This window comes from Notamacropus eugenii, chromosome 4 (assembly GCF_028372415.1).
Source record: "Notamacropus eugenii isolate mMacEug1 chromosome 4, mMacEug1.pri_v2, whole genome shotgun sequence".
NCBI lineage: Eukaryota > Metazoa > Chordata > Mammalia > Diprotodontia > Macropodidae > Notamacropus > Notamacropus eugenii.
The window spans coordinates 305,120,664-305,132,945 of record NC_092875.1 but is presented as its reverse complement, the minus strand read 5'-3'; positions in this window follow the sequence as shown (position 1 = coordinate 305,132,945).

Genomic DNA, 12,282 nt, shown 5'->3' with positions numbered 1-12,282 from the left:
CTGGCCTAGAATCCTCCCTCCAAGGTACCATGTCTTGAGATACCAGGACTAGGGACTCTAGCACTGTCACCTAGAACTGTAAAGGATGAATGAAATAAATCCTAACAAAACTTTTAAGCCCATTTCTTGAAGCCAAATGGCCTAAAAGGGAAAGAGAAAAAGGTAATCTTTTCCCTCCCCCAGCTCCATTTATGGTGTATAAATATGTATACAAGCATATATCTATGTAAATGTGTAGGTGTTTATACACATTTAATAAATATTAAGCACCTTCTATGTGCCAGGGAGTGTGCTAAGTACTAGTGATACAAATAGGAAAAAGACAGACAGTCTTTGCCCTCAAGAAGGTGAATGGGATAAGATAGCACACAAAAGGAAAATGGAAAGCAGGATGCATTGGGGAGGTGGGGGAATGGGGGAGCACCAGAGGGTATTCTGTTTGGTGGAGTTAAAACTGAGCAGAGCTGCAGAAGAAGGGTGGAATGAGGTAGGAGCCCAATTTCTGCTCTTTATAAAAGAAAGTTTTGGGAAGACTTTAGGCCTCCACCCTCAAGCCCTCTAATCACGGGGAGAGGAGGCTGAGGAAAGGGGTATCCAAGGCCTGAATCAGCAACATTGTGAGAAAATGATGACCTTATCCTGGGAGGGGCATTTTGTTCCTGGGAGTTGAAAACTGGTAGAAGTGTAGATGGAAAGAGGAATGTATGTATATAATATATATGTATATGATGTATATGTGGTAGGTACTTAATAAATTTGTCTTTCCTTTTTATGATATGAAAACATAGTTCCAAAAATCACAATTGAGTAACTATGTCTCTGTGATGACAATCAAATTAAGACCTTTTGCTGTTTTTGTTTTACTAAAAGTGTCTCTGATTGAATAATGTGATTAAAGAAGATCTTTCTCACCCATTGATGGACTTGCCCATTGTGGAAAGCTTGCTTAGGGGAGTTGTTTTGTAGGAAGGTCCCAAGCACCTTTTGTTTTCTCTATTGAGACACTGGGTCAGAGGGTTATGCCCTCTGACTCTAAAAAGTGTATAAATACTCTGACAGTGAGGTTTTACTTTGGGGCTTAGTTTTTGTAAGGAGGTTTGAGTGCCAGATGAGGACTCTGGGAAGCTGCTAAAGAAACTCCCCCCAGCTTTTAGAATCCAGATGTTGTGCTTCCCTCTCTGGTAATGACAGACAGCTATACCTGTCTGTTGAACTGAGGCAGAGGAAGCCATGCCTGTTGATTATTTGGGGACATACTGACTGGAAGTATTTGCTTGTCCAGTTGAGGACTCTGGGAAGCTGCTTAAGGAGTCCCTAGCTTTGAAAACCCAGATGTCAGTGCTTCCCTCTCTGGTAACTATGATCAGACAGTTGAGGTCCAACTGTCTGTTGAATTCAGGCAGAGTAAGCCATGTCTGTCGACTTTTAATTTCTCTGTTATTTTCTTTGAAGTTCAGGGTGTTGACTCCCCTGAACTAGGTGAATGATATATGTGCTTGGCTAAAGTAATGATACATGTGCTTGATTAAAGTGATTGTTAACCCCTCAAAAGTTGCCTTTCCTTTTATGAATGCATATCTAAGAACCTGTGATAGCAGATTCCCCTGTGCATATTGGGGTGCTTACTGATACAGGCTCTTGAAAAAGAAATTTTTATTTCATCATGTTTTTCTCAATTACATTTAGAAATATTTTAACACTCATTTTAAAAAATTTTGAATTCCTAAGTCTCTGTATCTCTCCCACTCCTTAGGCAAGCAAGCAATACAATATTGATTACATGTGTGAAGTCATGCAAAATATATTACCATATTAGCCATGTTACAAAAAAGCACACATAAAACCAAGAAAAATAAAGTGAAAAAAAGCTCCAATCTGCACTCAGTGTTCATTAGTTCTCTCTCTGGGGGTGGATAGCAGTTTTCATCAGGAGTCCTTTGGAATTGTCTTGGATCATGTCTTGATCAGAATATCTAAATCTTTCACATTTCGTCATTGTTACAATATTGCTGTTGCTATGTACAGTGTTCTCCTAATTCTGCACACTTCAGTTTTCACAGGTTCATATAAATCTTCCCAAGTTTTTAAAAAAACATCCCCCTCTTCATTTCTTATAGAAAAATAGTATTCTGTCACAATAATATGCCATAATTCATTCAGAGTTAGAAATAGTATCTCTACCCTCTAGGAACATCTCTGATTGAGGGGCATCCCTTCAATTTCCAATTTTTTGCCACCACAAAAATTGCTAATATATATGTGTACATAAACATGTAAATATATACGTATGCATGTATATGTGTGTATGGATGTATGTATGTGTATGTGCATATATATATGTGTGTGTGTGTGTGTGTGTGTGTTTGTGTAACAAATAGATCCTTTTATCTTTTCTTTGGTATCTTTGGGATACAGAACTAATAATGGTATTGCTGAGTCAAAGCAGTTTTATAGCCCTTTGAGCATAGTTCCAAATCATTCTCTAGGATGATTGGACCAGTTCAAAACTTCACCAACAGTGTACTTGTGTCCCAATTTTTTCACAACCCCGCTAGCATTTATCATTTTCCTTTTCTGTCAAGTTAGCCGATCTTATAGGTGTGGGGTGGTACCTCAGAGTTGTTTTAATGTGCATTTCTCTAATCAATAGTGATTTAGAGCATTTTTAAAATGCAACTCTTGATAGCTTTGATTTCTCCTTTTGAAAACTGAAATGGTCTTAGACCATTTATCAATTGAGGAATGACTCTTATTTTTACAAATTTGGTTCAGTTTCCTAAGAATTTGAGAAATGAAATATTTATCAAAGAAACTTGCTGTAATCCCTGCCACCCCCAGTTTCCTGTTTTTCTTCTAATTTTGGCTGTATCAGTTTTGTTTGAAAACCCATTTTAATATCCTGTAATAAAAATCCATTATACTTCCTGTGATCCTCTCTTTGTATTTTTTGGTCATAAAATCTTCCCTTAATCCATAGATCTGACAGGCAAATTTTTCAATTCTCCTCTAATTTACTTATCATCTCATTTAGTCATTTTGACCTTATTTCAGTATACAGTGTGAGATGTTGCCTTACATATCATTTCTGCCAAACTGCTTTACAGTTTTCCCAACAACTTTTGTCAAATGGTGAGTTCCTGATCTCAAAAACTGAATCTTTGGATTTACCAAACATGATATTACTATGACCACTTACTATTGTATATTATGCACCTAATTTATTCCACTGATCCACTAATCTATTTCCTAGCCAGTATCAGACTGTTTTCATGATTACCATGAGGCTCTTTATTATTGTTTTGCACACATTTTTATTGATGACCCATATGTTGACCAAGCTTGGAATCTAGTCTAAGCCCCCATTGGTGGCTTCAAGGACAAGCCTCTATTTTTCCTTAAAGGTACTGATTGTCTCTGCCTGTTTTTGATCCTGTATTTCATATATTGAACATATCTTGATTCATCCCCACAGACATCCCCACTCAGGCTGACAGCTCTCCCCTTCTGCTATTCCAGGGTAGAAGGGCTTCTCGAAGACTATCCCAAAATGTGAGTTTAGAAAATTTTAGGTATATTTTTTTTTGGTCAGTATTGTTTCTGTTGCGTAAAAGTAGGTCAAAACTTCCAGAATCCTTCTTCTTTCTTCAGTGTCCCTGCTTCCTTTTTAAATTCCTTTTCCTTCTTTTCTCCATCCAGTCTCCTTCAATTGCTACTCTAATCTGCCTCCATGCATGATTTGAAGGGGACACCATCATTTTTTGAGAAAGGAGGAAAAAAAGATTTTAACACTTCTGATTTCCAGAGACAGTCAGAAATAGTATTTCTGCCTCCTAGGAACATGTAAATTAAAAAAAAATATCTTCAGGTATACAAGCACAAGATATATTTACACTGGGTCAAAATTTTAAATTTATTGGAAAACAAAACAAAACAAATCCATCAGTTTAGTCAGAATGGTAGAATCAAGGATTTCGAAGTACAGGTATAGTCACAAAATGAACACTCAGACATTTCAGAAAGAATTTCTTTCCTTTTTTTCCTGAGGGAAAAACAGTCACCTGACTTTCCGTTATTTGGGATAGAATTGCTAGAGGAGCTGGACTGGCTCCAAGAGAGTTGTGATGAGGAAGTGGAAGGGTGTAGCCTGAACAAAGGCTCCAAGTCGAGTCTGCAATGATTCAAAGGAACGTCAAAGAAATGTCATAAGAAAATTTGTCTATAAGAAGAAGGGGCTGCACAGAAGATATTGGTTGACAAATAGTTAATAATAAGGTGAAATGTGAGTTTAGGAAATCTTTGTCCTAGAGCAGAAGTAAAGAAGCCTATCATCTTTCTCTCAATAGAGAGATGAGAGCTGTAGCTGTGGAACGAAGTATATAAGCTCATTATTCTGTAATTCCTGCAGCTATTAGCTTTACCCATTAAAAAAATTATTGTTCTTGCAAAGGTTTAATAGAATGGGAGTACTAAGGAATAACAACTGGTGTAAAAACAAAAGGTAACAATAACCCTCTTTTAAAATAGTGGATTTGGAAAAGCTGAATGAATGTCCTTGAAACTAAAGGTAAGAATCTTGGTTAAAATCAACTGTAAGTAAATACAAAGATTACTGAGTTTGGAGTCAGGAAGTATGGTTTTTAATTCCAATTACCAGATGTCCTAACCATTGACAAGTCAGTTAACCTTTCTGTGGCTCAATTTCCTTAACTATAAAATAGGAGTAATAATAATTACTATTAACCTCACGGGTTTATTATGAGAAAAGTGCTTATTAAAATTTCAGGTATTAATGTCAATTATTATTATGTATTATTTTAAATGTATAAATACTAGCTCACACTTGTTATCCTAAACATAGCACCCCTGTAAGATAGGTAGGGTAAGTGATATTAACCCTCTCAAAAAGATCCTTTCCCTGCTACCTTCATCTTCACCATATCTTCAACAAACCAAAGCTGTGCATGCCAGAGACCAAATCCTGTAGGAACTTCTGCCCAGATGCCTCTTTTTTTCTCTCCTGGAAACTGACCACTTCTTCTGCAAGGGCAGAATGCAAACATTAATAAGGGCCTACTATGTTCCAGGTATTGTGCAAAGCATTTTACAAGTATTATCTCATTTGATCCTCAAAACAACCCTAGGAAGTAGATGTTAATATAATTTCCATTTTACAGTTGAGGAAACAGTTTCCTAAACAGAAGGTAAGTTATTGACTGTGCAACCCTGTATGAAGCCAAATTTGAACTCAGATCTTCCTGACTCCAGACCCCATGATCTATCCATTGCACTACCTGTGTAGAACACAATTTACAAATAATAATCAAATACACAGTATCATTTTCTTTTAAATTCTGTATAGGTAAACGATTTTCAACAGAATGCTTTTGTTGATATTTTTCTGAATTCTTGTCTCCATAGTTAACCTATGGTTGGAATTCAACCATGATTTGACATATTCTACTATTTTATCAACAAATGTATTGTCATTAAATCAAATTGTGATTTATTGATAAATTACTTTTCATCTGTATCCAATTTGTATTCCTTTAACTGAAACCTCTTTTAGCTTTAACACTGTTGATTATAATAGTGCTAACTAACTTTACACTATTTGTATAGTTACAGGGTTTGGAACATTGATTTTGTAGTATTATCACAAAATTCTGAAAACTATTCAGGTCGACCTTGTTTTAAAATTTCACTTAAATTGTGTAAATTTTTTTCTACCCGCTATTCATAAAATACTTAGTTTTTCATTGTGGGAGATACCTCCTTCAGTCTCAGGAGGGGTGAAGGTAAAAGCCAAATTTATTAAGCAACTGCTGCTGTGGTTGCAATATGCACACCCTATAGAAGCAAAAGCAAGCTTTGCATACGTGTTCCTGAGCGCAAAATCCCTTCACTGTTTCTCCATTGTACAGGGTGTACAATTTTCCCATGCACCTATTGCAGTTCCTCTTGATATGTTTCCCTTCCTACTATATACATTCTAAGACCATTAAAATGGGCAGTTACTCCTCCCAGAGTATTCATGAATTTACTGTGTGTGAGTATTCCAAGCCAGACTTAACTTTTACCCTGTTACCCTCAAAGGGTCAGGGTCTCACATTGCATCCTGGGCTATCTCTATGATGAATATCAGGTCACTGAACCCAAATGACTCAGGAGAAGAAAGTAAGATTGGTGACCTTGCACAGCCCTCCCTCACTCAAAGCCAACTGCAAGTCATGTCATCATCATGCATGACCATGTTATGGTCCTCTTCGAGAATGAAAGACAAATACAACCTGTGTGTGAGTAGCAGCTCCTGTCCTGTCCTGTCCTTTTCTGTCCTGTCCTGTCCTGTCCTCTCCCCTCCATTCTTATCCTCTGGTGTTCTACCCAGGGGAGGGTACACTCCATGGCCAAAAGCTGCCTTTTTTTCCTTTGAGTTTACTGGCTACATTTCTGACTCCAAGATGAAGCCTTAAACCCAATTCACTCTGGAACTCATAGACTAGACAACAAGTCCCACCTCACCTAGCATAGAGTGAATGTTACTACTAAATAGTAATTATTTCTCCTTTACTCAGGGACCCTGAGGGTCTTCCCTTCCCAGTTTGACTTTTTTTTTTTATTAAAGGGGCCATCCCTTGAGTAACTACTTAAAGAAATCTATTTATTGAATGGGTGTATCTCACTCAAAGTGAGAATGTGATAAGACCTTAGCCTGAAAGGGCCAGGGTCTCACATTGCATCCTGGGCCATCTCCAACTGTCTTGATGAATATCAGGCCACTGGACCCAGATGGCTGTGGAGAAGAAAGTGAGGTTGGTGGCCTTGTGTAACCCTCCCTCACTCAAATCAAGGCCAATTGCAAATCATGTCATCACCTTAATGTCATGGTCCTCTTCGAGAATAAAGGACAAACACAACAATAACTTTTACCCTACTAAACTGACTTCTAGCCTCAGAAAAGGATAAAATCAGTTAGATCCTGCTTTGTCCATTATCTACTGTGCGAGACATAACTCTTCTGTTACATCTCCCATTCTATTGACTGTTGCTCTGAACTTATGGAGACAAAGTTCTCCCTTATATCTCTCAATTTCCCCCTTCTTCTGCTAGAAGATAATCTAGTACTAATCTACGTTGATAATGTCCTGGGTTAAAGGCCTCGTCTTTGATGACTGTAGGCAGAGGAATGCTCTTAGTTTCATCTGGCCCTATTGTTGACACAAGAGAGGCAATTCCTAGGTTTACTTTAGAGAACAGACGAGAGAATGTTCACTCAGGTATGCTGATTAGCCTGATAACTAAAAATGTTTAATCAACATCCTCCTATGACTTTCTTCACAACCAATTTATTTCTTGCATTAGCAGCAAGTCAAAGACTTTCCAATATTTGTGGATTTGTAAGTCATGTATTACATGATTTCTGTGGAAACAAAAGTTTTAATCATACCTTACATTCATTAGACCAAGTAGCTGGTTCTAAAAATCAGTATGATTAAAAATGTTGTAACCATTTTTTTTTCCTGTTTAATAAAAGACATAAGTTCATGTGCTGAATGATAATTTTCTAGTAACGTATTACTAGGAGGAACATTTAATTGATTATTTTTTAAATGGAATGTCTATAAATCTATTTGACCTAAAACTTCAACTTGAGATTCATGCTTTCTTGTACCAATCTTTAAATTTTCCCAAGTTCATATGGTGCGTTTGATTAATTTTTGTGCTTTCTAAATGTTAGTTGATCTTAAATGAAATGTGATTAAAAGTAATAAAAATTCCTCAAGAATGTTAATCACTAAAGCAAAGTCTTGCAAGAAATTAATGTTAGCTAATCTTTTTGCCAAACCAGAATTACAAGAATAATGAGAAAAATGCACATATAAGGGAGAACAAAGGCTTTACACAGCAGCAGCAGCAAATAAATCACACAATGTCCATCTTAGTCCTAGTTCTTAACCAATTTTAGCAATTCAATTTCAAGTTCTTTAGCTGTAGTTCTAACTTGGTTTTATTTTTATTAGATTAGTGATAAATGTAATAAATTTTATTCAGAAATATTTTAGCTGATTAACTTGTTGTATTTTGGATGTGGAATCAAAAAGTAATTGTGACCCATTTTTTAAACTGCCAAACGATGATTTAAGGCAAATTTTCTAACAATTTTATAGTAACTCCAAACTTTCTGTCCTAAATTCTATTACCATCATTAATAAAAAATGAAATTAAGTTCACTTTCAGGTATTTATTTTTAAAGCCACAATCATTTAAAGTGACATTATTTGTATTGTTACAGAGATTGGAACATTGATTTTACATCATTATCTACAAAATTCTGAAAACTATTACAATCAATCTTGTTTTAAAAAATCCCCTAAAGCTTACAATTTTTTTTTCACCAGCTGTCCATGGAATAATTAGTTCTTCATTAGGCCAAGTAATTGGTTCTAAAAAATCAGCAAGATTAAAAATGCTTTCACCACTTTTCTCTGATAAAAGATAGAAATTCATGAGCTGAATATTTTCTAGTAGCATATTTCTAGGAAGAACATTTAATTGATTTTTTCTTTATCAAATAGAATATCTGTGAAAATATTTGACCTAAAGCTTCAACTTGAGATTCGTGCTTTCCAGTACCAATCTTCAAATTTCCCCAAACTCAGATTCTTTTAAAGCAGCAAATAGCATTACTGCTCAGAAAACATCTGAATATTTAAATTGGTTTGAGCTGGCTCAGAATACACCACTTGGTGTTTCCCCCATGAGAATGTAAATTCCTTGAGGGTGGTGATTTTCTTTGTTTTTATGTCTTTATCCCTAGCATTTAGCACCATCTTTGGCACAAAGTAAGTGCTAAAATGTTTTTTTTTTAAATTTATTCATTCATGGGGAAACTGAGGCCCAGAGAGGTAAAGCAATTTGGCCAAGGTTTCATAGCTATTAAATGGCAGAACTGGGAGTGAAACCCAAGACTTCTAACTACAAGATCATCAATTTTTTTCTCTATTCCAAGACTGAGTGACCTGCCCAGGGTCACGAAGCTAGTAAGGATAGGAAAGAGGACTAGAATTTACTTCTTTTTACTCCAAGGCCAGTCCTTTTTCCAAGTAGAAAGTAAAATGTCAGTACAATCCAAGTAATGGGCACAGAACTGAACTTTGGTAGCAGATTCTTGAAAAACCTTCACTTCCTCAGTTTTGTTCATGACAAGCATAACTTCTGTTATCTGATCTTTATTAAAGAAAGCAATTATTAAGTGCTAGAACTTCTCTAGTCTTATTTTTTTATTTTTTGGTGATTCTGACATTTGCTAATGACAATCGTAGAATACATATATAGTTCTGAAAGTTTTAAAAGGTGTTTTCTCCACATTTCACACTGTAAAATTGCACCAATAGTTTTACCCTCATTTTAGAGACAAGAAAGCTAGGACTCAGGTCATGTGACCAACCCACATTTACCCAGGAAATGTGTCCTGTCAAACCAAATGAGGTGACTACAAGCTGAATGGAGCTGGAATCACTGCTGTATTCATTCTGTTGAATATTTCCTTTATAATATTGGCACACATTATTGTTAAACCTTATGACTTACTACAACCTTACTTTCCCAAGCTGTATAATTAATTTCAGCCCAGGTAATTTTCTTCATTAATTTATCTATCACAATTATACTTGTTGCTTGATTAGCTAAAAAAAAAATCAATTAATATGTTCTTAGTAATTACAAAAGTTTTTAGGAGACCGACAGTTACTTGTGCTCCTGTTAAAGCATAGGAGTGAGGTTCTGGGGATTTCCAACAGTTTACAAAAAACTTGACTGCCCAGTTAACAATCACGGTCTGTTATGTTGCCACTGAAGACCAACTTGAAGCATTTTTTTCCAAAATAATCATACTTACTCTCTTCTCTTTTCTGTTTACCTACTCTTTCCTTTTCAGAATCTACAAAGAGTTATAATTTATAAGTCAGGAGAAGTGTATTTTTCAATTCTTACCAACATTTCTTATAGAAACAGCTTTTACAATTAATCGTAACGTACATTTTAAACATAAATTGCTGAAACTGTAAATTGACTTTATTTAAGGTCATTATGGAGAATTACCGATCAAAGTGTGCCTTAAAGGACAAACAACTTATTTTGCAGTTTTAAACACATTACCCTGATGTTAGACGCTGGAGTGGGCAATGTTAGGAAACAGAATTCTATACCTAGACAGTTCCTCAAATTTAAATTGAACATAATCTATACCCTTTAGTTTTGGGATCCAACTAAACCTGGATTTACAAACTTATAGGATTCAGGATCATTTTTCAATTAACTTTTTTAGCCTTAAAAGCAAGAAGAGAATTTACTCTCTAGTTGCTGCTTCTCTGAGTTAAATTTCTTTAAATTAAATTTCTTTCCTCACTCAACTTCAGTTTGTCAGCAAGTTACATTTTTACTGAATACCTTATTGATAGACAGAGTTGTTACTTAAGCTTCTAAAAATTGATGGGAAAAGAGGGTGAAGAGAATATTTGAAGAAAAACTGGGGCTGGGGTCTTGGAGGCTGATTTTTCTCTAATTCTCACCCCTCTTCTCCTTTCTCTTGTCTTTCCTTTCTTCATAGAAAGTGTGTAGAGCAACACATTTGATGTGCTCAATAGGCAAACTAGGATATTGGTTGTAGAAATGTTTTCAACAACTAGGTGCAAATAATAATTTTCATTTCTGTTACATGGAAAAATTCTTTAACTGCCTGAGGCTTATATCTTTCAGTTTAATTTCTAACTCAGTCTCTAGAGTGCCCAACATTCCCTCCCAAGGAGCCATGTTAACCTATTTGGGGGGAGGGCTATCAATTTATCTCAACTGAGACTCAGGTGGTCAGCTCTCTAAGAATTAAAGTTACAGGACACATAATAAACCTCCCCAGGTTACAAGTTAATGGAAGGCAGGAATAGGGGAGTTATATCTAAAAATACCCTTCCTTCTTAGCTGTAAATAATCTGAATCTATTACAAAAATGAATAGGAATCTCACATAATTTACAACTATATTTCTAAGTTCAAAACACATCAATTCAAAAGTTATTCCTAAATTGATTCCTATTTCACTTTAATTTGTAAAACTTCCATGTATACAATTAGATTTTCTAATACTTCTTATAAGCTTACTTTTCTCTTATTTCAGTAAGATTACCTTTGTCTTCTAGTTGTAAAACCATGAACCTCTTATTCTGGGGAAGGGGTGCTCTTATTTCCCTTGAAACAATTCTGAAGAACGTTAATCCTTACGTTCCCAAACTTGGCCACAGTTCAGGAAAGTAAAGGGGAAAGAGGGGTCTTTTTTGAAAACAGAGCTTATCAGAGTGGGTAATAAGACACAGATTTGCTGGAAAAGTTTTTCCTCTTAAGCTCTGCATACACTACTGCATTCATAGAGATTCAGAGAACCTCACAAACATTGGCACAGAAAAACACAGAAACAGACCAACAGCTTTGAGACAGTGGACAAAAAAATAGAAAACATTAACAGGTTGTGATAGGGACTTTGGGAAAAGAATCCTACTCTCAGTTTGGGTTACTAGATATCTCCAGTCAAACCCACATAGATATAAACGCTACAAAAGATACAAACTCCACAAAGCTGAGCAAAAGACTGTGGCTTCCTTAAAAATAATTCAGTGTGTACATAAGAAAGTTCTTTTTTAGGTCAAATTCTGGAACCCATATACTTTAGAAATATAGATTATTCAGATTCTTCAGTGCCTCCCTCAGATCTTTCATGTCTCCTGAGAGACTATTTTAGTTTCATTCTCTTTCTTTTGAGATTCCAGTTGGCCTAATCCTTCCTGAAGGAGAAATATTTTATAACCATCTTCCTTCTTTTCAATTTTGAGTTTTTTAATATTTTCTTTGAGGGATAAAGGCCTAGATTCTGTTTCCCTCTTAATGTCTTGTAACAGACACTGGTTAAAGGATTCCCATTCAGGGTGTTTGAATTTTTGACCTTGCCTTATTGAAGGATATCTTTAAATAGTTAATTTTACCCTTACCAACCCTCATCATGGCTAGCAGTTTTTGAGGATCAGATCCTAGAACTTACAAGCATTCAAACAGCATTGCCATTAAGGGTGCAGATAAAGTGGACCCTGAATTTGTCTATGGTGTCCTTACCAATATTCTCAATTAAAGAGGCAACTCAAGCAAAAAAAAAAAAAACCAAAACAAAACCCAAGCAAACCAGGAGTCTAGATTCAAGCAAGACTAGGCATTTACTGGTTCAATGGGAGGGAACTCGGGA